This window comes from Tenrec ecaudatus, chromosome 9 (assembly GCF_050624435.1).
Source record: "Tenrec ecaudatus isolate mTenEca1 chromosome 9, mTenEca1.hap1, whole genome shotgun sequence".
Classification (NCBI taxonomy): Eukaryota; Metazoa; Chordata; class Mammalia; order Afrosoricida; family Tenrecidae; genus Tenrec; species Tenrec ecaudatus.
Genome location: NC_134538.1, coordinates 108,390,385 through 108,402,984, shown reverse-complemented (window position 1 = coordinate 108,402,984; position 12,600 = coordinate 108,390,385). Strand labels below are relative to the sequence as shown.

The following is a 12,600-nucleotide window of genomic DNA, read 5'->3' as shown; positions in this document are numbered from 1 at the left end:
CAGAAATGCATATTTGAAGTGTGAGCACATTTTTGAGATATTAATGCTGTTGCTTGCCTCTGAGTAGGCAAAGAACCATTCTCTCAGGACTTCCTGTGGCCACCAGTTCTGCCAAGGGGTCTGACATCCTGGGACTTGGCCAAACCGCCTTTAGGGTTGACTCATGCTGAAGCTCCCCTCCAGTTTTCATTGCTCTGTGGAACTCATTTGCTTCGTGTATGTGGCTGTTGAGCCAGAATACATCAATCTCACCCAGATTCACCGAACTCTGAGCTTTGTATCCCTTTGAAAATTTATTTCAACTCTTTTGTGCTTTCAAGAGTGGCTAGATAAGCCGCTCTCTGCTGCCTAACGATCTTCAGAGATGGACTAGCCTGTTTTTAAAGCACTTAGAGCTCCCTGGGGAAAAAGTCCCTTGCCGCTTCCAGGCACAGTCACTGCAGATTCCAGTTGAAAAGCCCTCGTTCTAGGAGCCAAATGCTCACCGCTTTCTTCCAGGCTCCATTTGGCTCATTCATCAGAGTAATGTGTCTTGAACCTGCATTTGAGCTCCAGTGGGGGAGTGTTTTAATTATGATTCAATATTTTCTCATAGGGTTGGGCTCACTATTCCTTTGTTATCTGTGTCTAAGCACTTCTTGTGTACACAGTGGCCCAGAACAATCTTCCTTCACCTCAGTCGAAGTGGACAGGCGCTTCTCTGTTTTGATTCTGAAGACCACTTACACGTAGCACTTCTGGGCCCAATCGTGCTGCGCCAAACACACATTCCAGTCAGAAGTATTCTCCAGATAATTCAAAGTTTCTAGGGTGACGATGAAAGTGAGGACACTTGCAGGATGGCTTCCTAATGAAAGAAAAATGCATAAAGGTCATAAACAAGAGTTTCAAAATATCATTTTATGGGGGGCTCGTACAACTCATCACAATCCATACATCCATTCTTGTGTCAAGCACATTTGTACATTTGTTACTGTCATCATTCTCAAAACATTTGCTTTTTACTTGAGCCCTTGGTATCAGCTTCTCATTTCCCCCTCCTTCCCTGCTCCCCTCCCCCATGAACCCTTAATAATTTATAAATTATTATTATTTTGGCATGTCTTACACCATCCGACGTTGCCCTTCACCCACTTCTCTGCAGTCTGTCCCCTAGGGAGGAGATTATATGTAGATCATTGTGATTGGTTCTCTGTTCTTCCCCCACCTTCCCCTTCTCCTCCTGGTATCACTACTCTCATTATTGGTCCTGAGGGGTTTATCTGTCCTGGATTCCCTGTGTTTCCAGCTCTGATCTGTACCCAATGTACATCATCTGGTCTAGCTGGATTTGTAGGGTAAATTGGGATCATGATAGTTGGTGGGGGTGGTGAGGGGAGGGTGAGGAAGCATTAAAGAACTAGGGGAAAGTTGTATGTTTCATTGATGCTATACTGCACCCTGACTGACTCGTCTCTAAGTGGATGTTCAGATGGGCTTTAGGTCTCCACTCCACACTACCCCTCATTCACAATGATATGATTGTTTGTTCTTTGATGCCTGATTCATGATCCTATTGACACCTCATGATCACACAGGCTGGTGTGCTTCTTCCATATGGGCTTTGTTGCTTCTCAGCTAGATGGCCATTTGTTTATCCTCAAGCCTTTAAGACCCCAGACGTTTCATCTTTTGATAGTCGGACACCATCAGCTTTTTTCATCACTTTTGCTTATGCACCCACTTTGTCTTCAGTGATTGTGTTGGGAAGATGAACATCATATAATGCCAGTTTAATAGAACAAACTCTTCTTGCACTGAGGGAGTACTTGAGTAGAGGCCCAATGTCCATCTGCTGCCTTAATACTAAACCTATAAATATATGCACATAGAACTATTTTCCCATCATCATATATAAATATATTTACATATGTATATATCTGTATTTAAACCTCTATAAATGCCCTTTGCCTCCTGGTACTTTCCTCTATTTCCTTTTACTTTCCTCTTGTCCCACGATCATGCTCAGCCTTCATTTGGGTTTCAGTAATTCTTCTCAGTTACTTTGCCCTTAATCACACCCTACCAGGCCTCCTACTCCCTCTGTACCATAGATTTTGGATCACTTGTTGTTCCCTTGTCCCTGACTTTGTTAACACCCATTTCCTTATCCCCGCCTCCCCCTCTCCCATGTGACCCCAGAACCGTTGGTCTGGCCCCTGCCATACTACCTAGACTCATGTTATACTTGCCCATTTGTGCTTGGCTTAGTTTGCTTAGCATAATTTCCTCCAGTTTTCCCCATGCGGCAATGTACTTCATGTGTTCATCACTGCTTTTTATGGATGTGTAGTACTCCATTATATGTATGTACCACAGTTTTTTAATCCATTCTTCTGTTGATGGAAATTTGGGTTGTTTCCAACTCCTTGCAATTGTCAACTGCCGTGATGAACATTGAAGCACAGATGTCTGCCTGTGGTTAGTTTCTCACCTCTTCTGGGTATATGCCCATTAGGGGGACTGCTGGATCGTATGGTAGCTTAATTTCCATCTGCTTTAGATATTGCCAAATCGATTTCCATAGTGGCTGTACATACCTACAGGTCCACCAGCAGTGAATGAGAGTTCCTATCTCACCACAGCCCCTCCAAAACAATGGTTGTTTTCTGTTTTTTTTTAAATTGAGCTATCCTTGAGGGTGTTAGGTGGTACCTCATTGTTATTTTAATTTGCATTTCTTTTATGGCTAATGATTGGGAACATTTTCTCATGTTTATTCACCGTTCGGATTTCTGCCCTTGTGAAACTTGTGTTCAGGTCTTTTCCCCACCTCCTCAGTGGGCAATTAGTTTTTTTCTTTTTGGACGCTAGCAGAGTACTGTAGATTTTAGGAATAAGGCCTTTGTTTGATGTGTTATTGCTAGAGAAGATGTTTTCCCAGTCCGTGGGGTCTCTTATTACTCTTTTGGTGAATCCTTTCAATGCACACAGGTGTTTTATCTTCAGTATATCCCATTTGTCAATTTGTGACTCATCTGTGTTTGTGTCCTTCCCTATTTCTGATAGCTTATCTATTCCCTGTGCCAAAGTTCTCTCAACTTTGTCCCGATTCCCTTTGATGGCCCTCATAGTGTGGGGCTTTACCTCGAGGTCTGTGATCCACCTTGAGTTTATTCTTGTGCCTGGAGTGAGATAAGGGAGGACATCTCCTTCTCATTTGATATTTATTGGGCCCTTATCAAAGATCAGTTGTCTGTATGCTGATGATTTTATTTCTGGAGTTTCAGTTCTTTTCCATTGTTCTGCCTATCTGTCATTATACCAATACCATGTGGTTTTTGACCACTGTGCCTGTACAGTAGGCACTAAAGTCAGGTAAATCAAGCCTTCCCACTGTGTCCTTCTTGAGTTCTTTGCTCATTCAGGGCTTCTTCCCTCTCCATATGAAGTTGGTAACAGTTTTTCCAATTCTTTGAAGGAAGGTGATAGTAATTGTATCGGGATAGCATTGCACTTACATAGTGCCTTGGGCAGAACTGACATCTTTACTATATTGAGTCTTCCAATCTACAAGCATGGGATATTCTTCTATTTGTTTAGGCCACTCTTGGTTTCTTGTAATAGTGGTCTATAGTTTTCCTCATATAAATCTTTTAGTCAGGTATACCCTGAGATATTTCAATTTGTGCTTGACTATTGTGAAGGGTACCACCTTTTGAACTCCTCTTCTGTGGTCTTGTCCAATGTGTACAGCAGTCTGATAGGCTTCTGTTTGTTGATCTTGTATCCTGACACTCTGCCATATTCTTCTATTGCTTCAGTATTCCCTTTGTGGAGCTTTTGGGATTTTCCATATATAAAATCATAACATCTGCAAATAACGATAGTTTCATCTCTTCCTTTCCCAGGTGAATAACTTTGATGTATTTTCTTTGCCTTAGGTTGTTATCTAAGACCTCCAGTACGATGTTAAATAAGAGTGGGGACAAGGGGGACCCTTGTCTGGTCTCCTTTTTCAGTGGGATTGTTTACATCTCTTCTGCATTGACTACCACATTGGCTTTTGGTTTTTCATATATAGCTTATAGTATATTGAGGAATTTTCCTTCCATTCCTATCTTCTGGAGTGTCTTAAACAGGAATTGGTGTTGGTTGCTGTTGAGTGTTTTTTCCACATCTATCAATATTATCATGTGGTAGTTATAGTTTTTCATGTCAATGTGGCGAATGATACTAATGGGGTATGTTGAGCCATCCCTGCATCCCTGGTATGAATCCCACTTGGTCATGATGAATTATTTGTTTTACTTTTGTATTCTATTGGCCAGGGTTTTGTTAAGGATTTTTGCATCAATGTTCATTAGGGATATTGGTCTGTAGTTCTCGATTCTTGTGGGATCCTTGCTTGGTTTCAGTATCAGAGTTATACTTGCTTCATAGAAAAAGTTCATGATTTTGCTGTCTCTTTCTATGTTCTGGAAGAATTGGTGTAGGATTGGTGTCAGTTCTTCCCCGTATGCTTGGTAGAATTCTTCTGTGAAGCCATCTGGTCCAGGGACCTTTTTTTGTTGGTAATCCCTTCATGACCATATCTATTTCTTCTATTGCTTTGGATCTGTTCATATTCTTGATGTCCATCAGGTATATTGTAGGGAGGGATTGTTTTTACAATAATTTGTCATGTCTTCCAAGTTAAAGTGGTTTTTGTGTGTAGTTTATGTATCTGTTAAATACACATACACAAATAACAGTGATGAAAATACCAGTCAATATAAAAGGATTTCAACTAAAATACAACCCAGTATCACTTCTCAGGGCCTTTTGATGAAGATCAAGTGTAGTATCTGTTCTTATCAGTTTACAGTACAACACAACAACTCATTGGTTATATACACCTTCTTTTGTTGACATTCGGGAGCCATTGTTGTGCGGTGGTTAAAGCGCTCAGCGGTTAACCTGAGAATCTTGTTCAAACCTACCATCAGCTGTTTGGAGGAGGCAGAAGGCAGTCTGCTTCTATAAAGATTTCATGACTTGGAAACCTTCGGGGGTGGGGGGAGTTATTCTTTGTTCTCTCGGGTTTCTATGAGTTGGAATTGACTGAGTGGTAGTGGGCTTGTGGGATTAGTTTTGTTGATATCGGCCATATAAAACAGTTATTTCCAAAAGTGGGCAATATTGCTCCCACAAGGGGGTGCTGGAACAATCCAAAGTGGCTGCAAAATCGACACCCACACTTGATCCTGGATAATGAATGGGCTATAGTACGAAAGTTTTTATTTTCCAGGGAAGTGCTGAGTAATTTAGTTTATTCTGAAAAGGGGGCGATGATCCCAATAAGTTTGTAAAATTATGACAAAAAGTATAAATTCTAATACTTGCAGAAAAATAGATATTAAAACTATTTCCTAAAAAAACCCCAATTTATAGACATTTGGTTAATTTTTTTACCTCTCCATTTGGCAGTCACAGGAGGCTCTTCATTTCTTGAAGTGAAGCTTTCAGTGACCCTGACGGGCTGTGACCCAGGCTTGGATGTGAATCACGGGCAGAGTTATGGTAGCAAGGATTGAAGAACAACAGCATTACGGGTTCTGTCCTTTAGTTCTGCGTAAAACAAACGACAACAACAAAAAGTTACACTTGCTTTTGAGTTTCTGCATATACTGGCAAATACTTTATTATCCCTTTGAAAGTTCCACAGGCTTTCCTCTTAGGCCGTTCTTTGTGCTTTTGCTTGATGATGGAGAGCTAGCCTGGTGTACCTGTGCTTGTCATTCTCAGTGTGGTGCGGTCCACAGGGGTCTACACATTGCTTATAGCATATCATTTGAAAGAAGAATCTGCACTTCGGAGTAGTTCTGTGCTAAAGATATCTGGGGAAAGTTTTATGAACCCCCAAAGAGGACAATAATCCATTTTAGTTCATGGCATTTTTTTTAGGTCTTATTATGTTCCTGCCCCAGAGGAATGCACTACATGTCTCCCTGCTGATCTGTCTGCAAGAAAGAGTGGAATTTTAAGGCAGTGTAGTTTATTTATATTCAATAAATGTAAGTTTCTTGTGGAAATGGTAGGCATTTGAAATAACTTCTTAAAAATACTTTAATTCTGTGACTGTTGCAAGGTACATCTTATTAAAATCGCTTCTCAGCCTTTTGGCTAAGATCAAGTGTAGTATCTGCTCTTTGCAGTTTAATATCTGATATGTCCTCTATCTGAGGACAATATATAAAATGAATTTTTGGAATTACGAGATGGAATCGGAGCTTGCTCTGTCCACTCCACCCATTGACCTGCGGGGGATCGGGGAATAATTATATTAAACTAAGGTTGTAGAATCCCTTGGCCTGCAAAGATACTAGCTTGAGTTGCAGACCACCCACCGTCATTGAGTGGTTTCCTACTCAGACAACATGCACAAGACTTTGACCCTGTAAATCTTTACAGGACAGACAGCCTCATCTTTCTTCTACAGAGTTGTTGGAGTGTTCGAACTGCTGACCTTGTGCTCAGCAACCCAATGCCTAACCTACGGCACAACGAAGGCTTCTTGAATGGCAGTATAATTGACCAAATATGACAAGAAAAAGATTCTGAGAAAAATCTTCACACTTGTGAAATTTTCTTATTTTATTCAGATATTGCCTATTGTATCCAGAACTCTCTTTGCTGTGTGATAAAGATAATGCAGAAGAATATGTATGGCCTTCATTCTGGTTTCAGTAATTCCTCTCAGTTACCTTGCCCTTGGTCACTCCCTACCAGTCCTCCCACCCCCTCCCTGCAACTGGTTTTGAACCATTTCTTGTTCCCTTGTCCCTGGGTTGGCCAACACCTCCACCCTTCCCGTACCTCCCACGCTCTCATGTCCCTCCATTGGTCCATTATTTTCTTCTCATATTGTTTGTCCAGCCTGTCTTATCTAGGTGGACCTGCAGATGTATTAATATGTGCATAAAATTGGGGATGGCTTTGACAGCACCAACATGGCACATAAGAACATGGCGACGATGGCAGCAACACCGACAAGCTAACTAACAAAAAAGCCACTGACACACAAAATTTAAAAGAAGAGAAAAAAAACCCCAAACAGACAGAAAAAAAGAAAAGAAAAGCCTGTTAATACTTCAAGGTCTGTTTGTTGGCCTTTAGTAGTGCTTTCCAGATGAGTCTGATGGGGGGCCATGTCCTGGCCCCAAAGTCCATCCTTTATACTCCTGGCTAACAAAATATGTAGCGTCTGGGGTCTTAAAGGCTTGAAGGCAAACAAGCGACCATCTAGCTCAGTAGCAACAAAGCCCACAGAGAAGAAGCACACAAGCCTAAGTGAACACAAGGTGTTAAAGGGATCAGGTAGCAGACACCAAAGAACAAAAACCATCATTGTGTGATCACCTTCCCCACATAAATGCTGAAGACGAATGTGTGCATAAGTAAATGTGGTGAAGCAGGTTGATGGTGCCCGGCTATTGAGAGATATAGCGTCTGGGGACTTAAAGGTTTGAAAGTGAACAAGTGGCCATCTAGCCTAGAAGCAACAAAGCCCACATGGAAGCAGCACACCAACATGTGTGATCATGAAGGGCTGAGGGGACCAGGTTTCAAGCAACAAAGGTGTGTTTGTGTGTGTGTGTGGGGGGGGGGGCATATCATCGTGAATGTGCATGATGGGGACCCAATGCCCATCTGTAGACAACTGGACATCCCTTGCAGAAGGAGTTGTGGGGAGGAGATGAATCAGTCAGGGTTTAGTGTAGCAGTAATGAAACTCACAACGTTCCTCTAGTTCTTAAACACTTCTTCCCCCCACTATCCTGATCCCAATTCTACCTTGTAAACCTGGTTAGACCAGAGGATGCACAGTGGTACAGATGGGATCTGGAAACACAGGGAATCTAGGACAGAAGAACCCCTCAGGTGAGAGTGGCAATACCTAGAAGGAAGGGGGGTAGAAAGGGTAAACCATCACAAGGATCTACATATAACCTCCTCCCTGTGGGATGGGCAACAGAAAGGTGGGTGAAGGGAGACACCGGGCAGTGTGAGATAAGATAAAATAATAATTTATAAATCATTAAGGGTTCACGAGGAAGGAGGGAGCAGCGAGGGAGGGGGAGGGAACAAAGGAAAATGAGCCGATTCCAGGAACCCAATCGGAAAGTGAATTTTGAGAATGATGAGGGCAACGAATGTATAAGTGTGCTTTACACAATTGATGTATGTATGGATTGTGATAAGAGTTGTATGAGCCCCAATAAAATGATTTTACAAAAAGAATATGTATGGCTCTTGTCTTCAGAAAGGTTTTGCAAATTGAAGGCAGAAATGAAGCTACTAAGAAAAATCAAACCAAAATAACTGCCACCAGGTGGCTGCCAACTCACAGCAAACCTGCAAGACAGGAAAGAACTGTCCCTGTGATTTTCCAAGACTGCCACTCTTTGTCGGGTAGAAAGCCCTGCCTTTCTTCCGAGGAGTGCCGGGTGGTTTTGAACAGCAGACCTTTTGGTTCACAGCCCAACCCATCAAAAGGCTTCCAGAGTAGAGCAAAGGGTTGTGGGGAAGTTGCCAGTAGTTGGGAAGTAGCTCACTAATGGGGGGGCCTCTGGAAGTGGGTGGCATTCTGAAGCTGAGGAATCATAATATGTATTTATCTGTATGTAACTTTACTTATTTACACATTTGAAAACCTTTAAAAACCCTCTGCCATCGAGTAAATTCCAATTGATAGCAACACTATTTAGGGTTTCCGAGACTAAATCTCTATGGAGCAGATAGCCTCGTTTTTCTCCCGAGGAGCAGCTGCTGGATTTGAACCATGGACTTTGCAGCTAGCAGTCCAACACTAACTCAGCAACATCACCAGAGCTCCTTTTATACATGAGGGGCCATCCAAAAGTTCTTTGGAGATTTCCATTTACTTTTAATTCCATTTTTCCACGAACTCTTCCTGTGTATATACATTTACACACATGCCATATATACATATATGGTGTGTGTATACATAAATGGATATATCTGTATATGCATACACATACATGAAAGAGTTTCAAAAATTTCATGTGAAAATGGAATGAAAAGATAATGGAATTTTACCATGAACTCTTCTTGTATGTATTCATTGTGTGTGTCTTTAAGTAAATCTTTCAGTGTGCTATACAGTAAATGCAGAACTTTAAAATTTTGGACAGGGGTTGAGTTTCAAGTTTAGAGAGGATTTTCTAGGGAAATTGATGGCACAAAGGACATAAAGGAAGTGACCTCTTTGGGAAAAGATAATGTTACAGGATGGTGGTGGCCTTATGTGTACAGAGTCGAACTGCTCCCTCAGGTGTTCCAACTCTGATCTCTGGGAAGCAGATTGTTTGGCCTTTCTTGTCAGACTCCTGCGGGTGGGTTTGAATTGCCCACTTTTGGGCCAGCAGTGCGCTTAACCAGCAGGGTCAGCAGCAATGGGTAATGCACGTGTTTAATGATAGATTCACCCTTTATTGAGCACATAGAGTGTTGTGTTAGTCTTGGCGGACTAAAGAAACAAATTCTTAGACACTCATGTGTATAAGAAAGAGCTTTATATAAAGAGTAATTGTACATTTAAGGGAACATTGCAGCCCAGTCTAGATCGAGTACCTAAGTGCGATATTAGCCCATATGTCCGATACCAGTCTATAAAGTCCTCTTCAGACTCACGAAACACATGCAATGTTGCTGAATGCAGGAAGATCACAGGCCAGTGGGTGGGGAATCTTGTGGATCCAGTGGCAGTGTAAGCACCTCAGCGCTGGCAGGGGTCTCTACGTGGTTCATCCGGCTCCCAGGGCTCTGGCTGCGTCAGGGGAGCTTCATGTGGCTTCTTGTCAGAAATGTCTTGCAGGGAGTGAGCAAGTGTCTGTCCTCCAGCGAGTTATTTATCTCCTTAGTGCCCCAAATGAGGTCATCAGATATGACCTGATTGACAGGTAAACTCCACCTCTTCACTCGTAATCTCTCAGATTGACAACAGATTATGTAACTACCACAAGTGTAAGCCAGAGTAGTGGCTTGTTTGAAAGCACAAATTGAACATCAAATTACTTGCACTCAAATTGTAGCTCTGTCATTGGTCTTTTAAGTGACCCTGTCGACTTAGTGAACTTTTCTGAGCTTCGGTTTAGAATGGGGATAATAATCTTGCCTACCCGCTCAGCATTGCTACGAGAATTCAGTATTTCAGAATACTGAAATCCATGCTTGACACCTGATAGGTGCTTATTAGGTGGTACCTATTATTACGTCCCTGGAACTGTGCTAAGTGCAGTGGGGAAATGGTAGGGAAATCAGTGGTGTCAAGAACCCTACAAAATAGCACATAAAATAATATGTGTAGATATATAATATAGGAAAGTGCTTATCAAAGTTTGTGAAAAAAGTTGAAAATTTTCCTGAACCTTTTGAAGCCCCTCACACATGGAGCTTCAGTACCAATAGGCACCTGTTGTCTGTCCAGTTTGCGGTTTAAGGTGGTCGTTAATGCAGTGGACTTCTTAAATCCAGTGTGAATCTTCTCAAGCAACTGAGACATTGCAGAAATGTCTATGAAGCACTCTCCAGTACAGACTCAGAGAAGCTCTTGAGTGTCCGTTTGCTCTGCATGGACTGGCTTTGTGAAATTTGACCATTTACCCCATCGTGGAAATGCACATTAACCTTTAGCCTCAATTCTCTGGCGAGTGAACCAACAAAGTGAAACCATGTGTCTCCCATATGCCTTTCTTGTGGCCAGTACAGGCCAGTGGCTCTCGAAGTCTATGCAGGTAGAGACGGCAGAAGCTTTTCACTGCCGCCGTGACTGCTTGGCGTGTAGCCGTGAAAGGGCACTGGCCACCTGCTTGCTGTCCAGAGATCTGAAACCCATCCCGACAGAATGTGGAGGAGTCGTGGGAAGTAGGCTTCTTGATGTGGGGAGGGCTGGCGGAGGGTTCCCTAAGGAGGGCGTATTCTGGGCGTCACCATGTGTGCACTAGTGGCCACTGCTACCAAAACGACCAACCGCAGATGCAAGGGGACCACAGCACCCAGGATGGATGGCTGTGCCCTATAAACCCGAACCCCAACTCACTGCCGCCGAGTCAAGGCTCACTCACCGCTGCCCCTGTGGGTTTCTGAGACGGACTGTTGAGATAGAAAGTCGGGTCTCTCTCCTGAGGAGCTGCTGGTGGTTTTGAACTGCTGACCATGTGGATCGTAGCCCAATGTGGAACCACCATACCATGTGGGCTCCTCTGTGTACTCAATAAAGTGCGACTTAATTTGCTCCCTCTGTTGATTTCCTTTGCGATGACAAATTAGTACAAACTGAGTTGTGTAACTATTTCCAGACAGTTCTGGAAGCTAGAGGGCCGTTAGCTGGCTCATTGCTGGGGCTGCTGGGGAAAATCCATTTGTTACCTCTGCTGGTGATGGCCCGTGTTCCCCGATTTGTGGCTAGTTCATGTCCGGCTCCGGGCCTGTCGCCATATCGCCTTCTCTTTTTCTCTAGTCTAACAGACCTCTGCTGCTCTCTTAGCAAGACCCGTTTGACAGTGTTTAGGGCTCATCTGTTAATATAAGAAAAACAAACACTCATCTCAAATAGGAACCCTGGTGGCGATTTAGTGGTTACACGCTGGACTGCACCCCACAAGGTGAGCAGTTTGAAACCAGCCACTCTAGGAAAGGGTTACTGTCTCAGAAGGCACAGGAGCCCTGCCCTGAGCTGTAGCGTCGTTAGGAGTTGGCATGGGCTCGATGGCAGTGAGGTTTCATCTGATAATTTAAGAAAAACAAACACCCCATCTAAAATTCTTAACCTACCTTATATACGTGAGTATATGCTGACCCAAATATCAGCCGAGGCACCTAATTTTACCACAAAAACTGAATAGAAAAATGTGCTGCAAGCTCGGCCCACGCAGAAGTAGATGCACGGTAACTACCTTCACCCAGTCACCTTCGCGGCATTCCTTTTGCATATGGGCAGCGCTCACTGACCCCAGGGAGTAGGACATAGATGTCTCTGGGCTTCTCTTCAGTTGGCCACACTGCTCTGTTGCTATGAGTGCTTATTAATGTTGTGATGCGTGTGAGTGTGCTTTTGTTTACATGAAAATGGATTTCTGGAGCAGGACTTCGTGTGTGGTTTGGCTGGACCGCTGATAAATTTCTCTCCTTGGGACCGAGAGCTTCTGGCCCTGGACTCTGACCAGCAGGGATGGAGTCTGCGGAGTTTCAGATGATCTGTCAGTGCACGCTTCTGTAGGTGCGTTTTCTGCCCTCTACTGATTGTTGGTGCTGATCAGTCTCCGTAACTGAACGCCTGCCTCCCTTCTTTTGCTCTGTGCTCACGAGAGAGTCTCTGCCTCTTGGTGCACGTGAGTCCAACCTCGGGCAGGCCCAGCTCTGTCCACATCTCTCGGGTCAATCATTTAAAAGACTAACTAAAGTCTTTGCCTCAGGTTTCCAAATTATTGGGTGAACCAAAGGTGCATGGTCCCCCTGGCTCAGCTCTTTGCCTCTGGTCTACCCTGTGGTGGTGGTGTGACTGGGCCAGGGGGTCTAGGAGCAGGGAGATGCGGAACATGCACAGGTGAATCAAAT

At 43.4% G+C, this 12,600-nt stretch overlaps 1 protein-coding gene and 1 pseudogene across 2 annotated transcripts in view; both read left to right on the top strand.

Annotated features, from left to right (window-relative positions):
• CDK14 (cyclin dependent kinase 14) overlaps positions 1 to 12,600 on the top strand; it is a 671,591-nt gene that overhangs the window by 67,601 nt on the left and 591,390 nt on the right. The window lies entirely within an intron of this gene.
• LOC142457441 (U2 spliceosomal RNA) lies at positions 6,125 to 6,302 on the top strand (annotated as a pseudogene).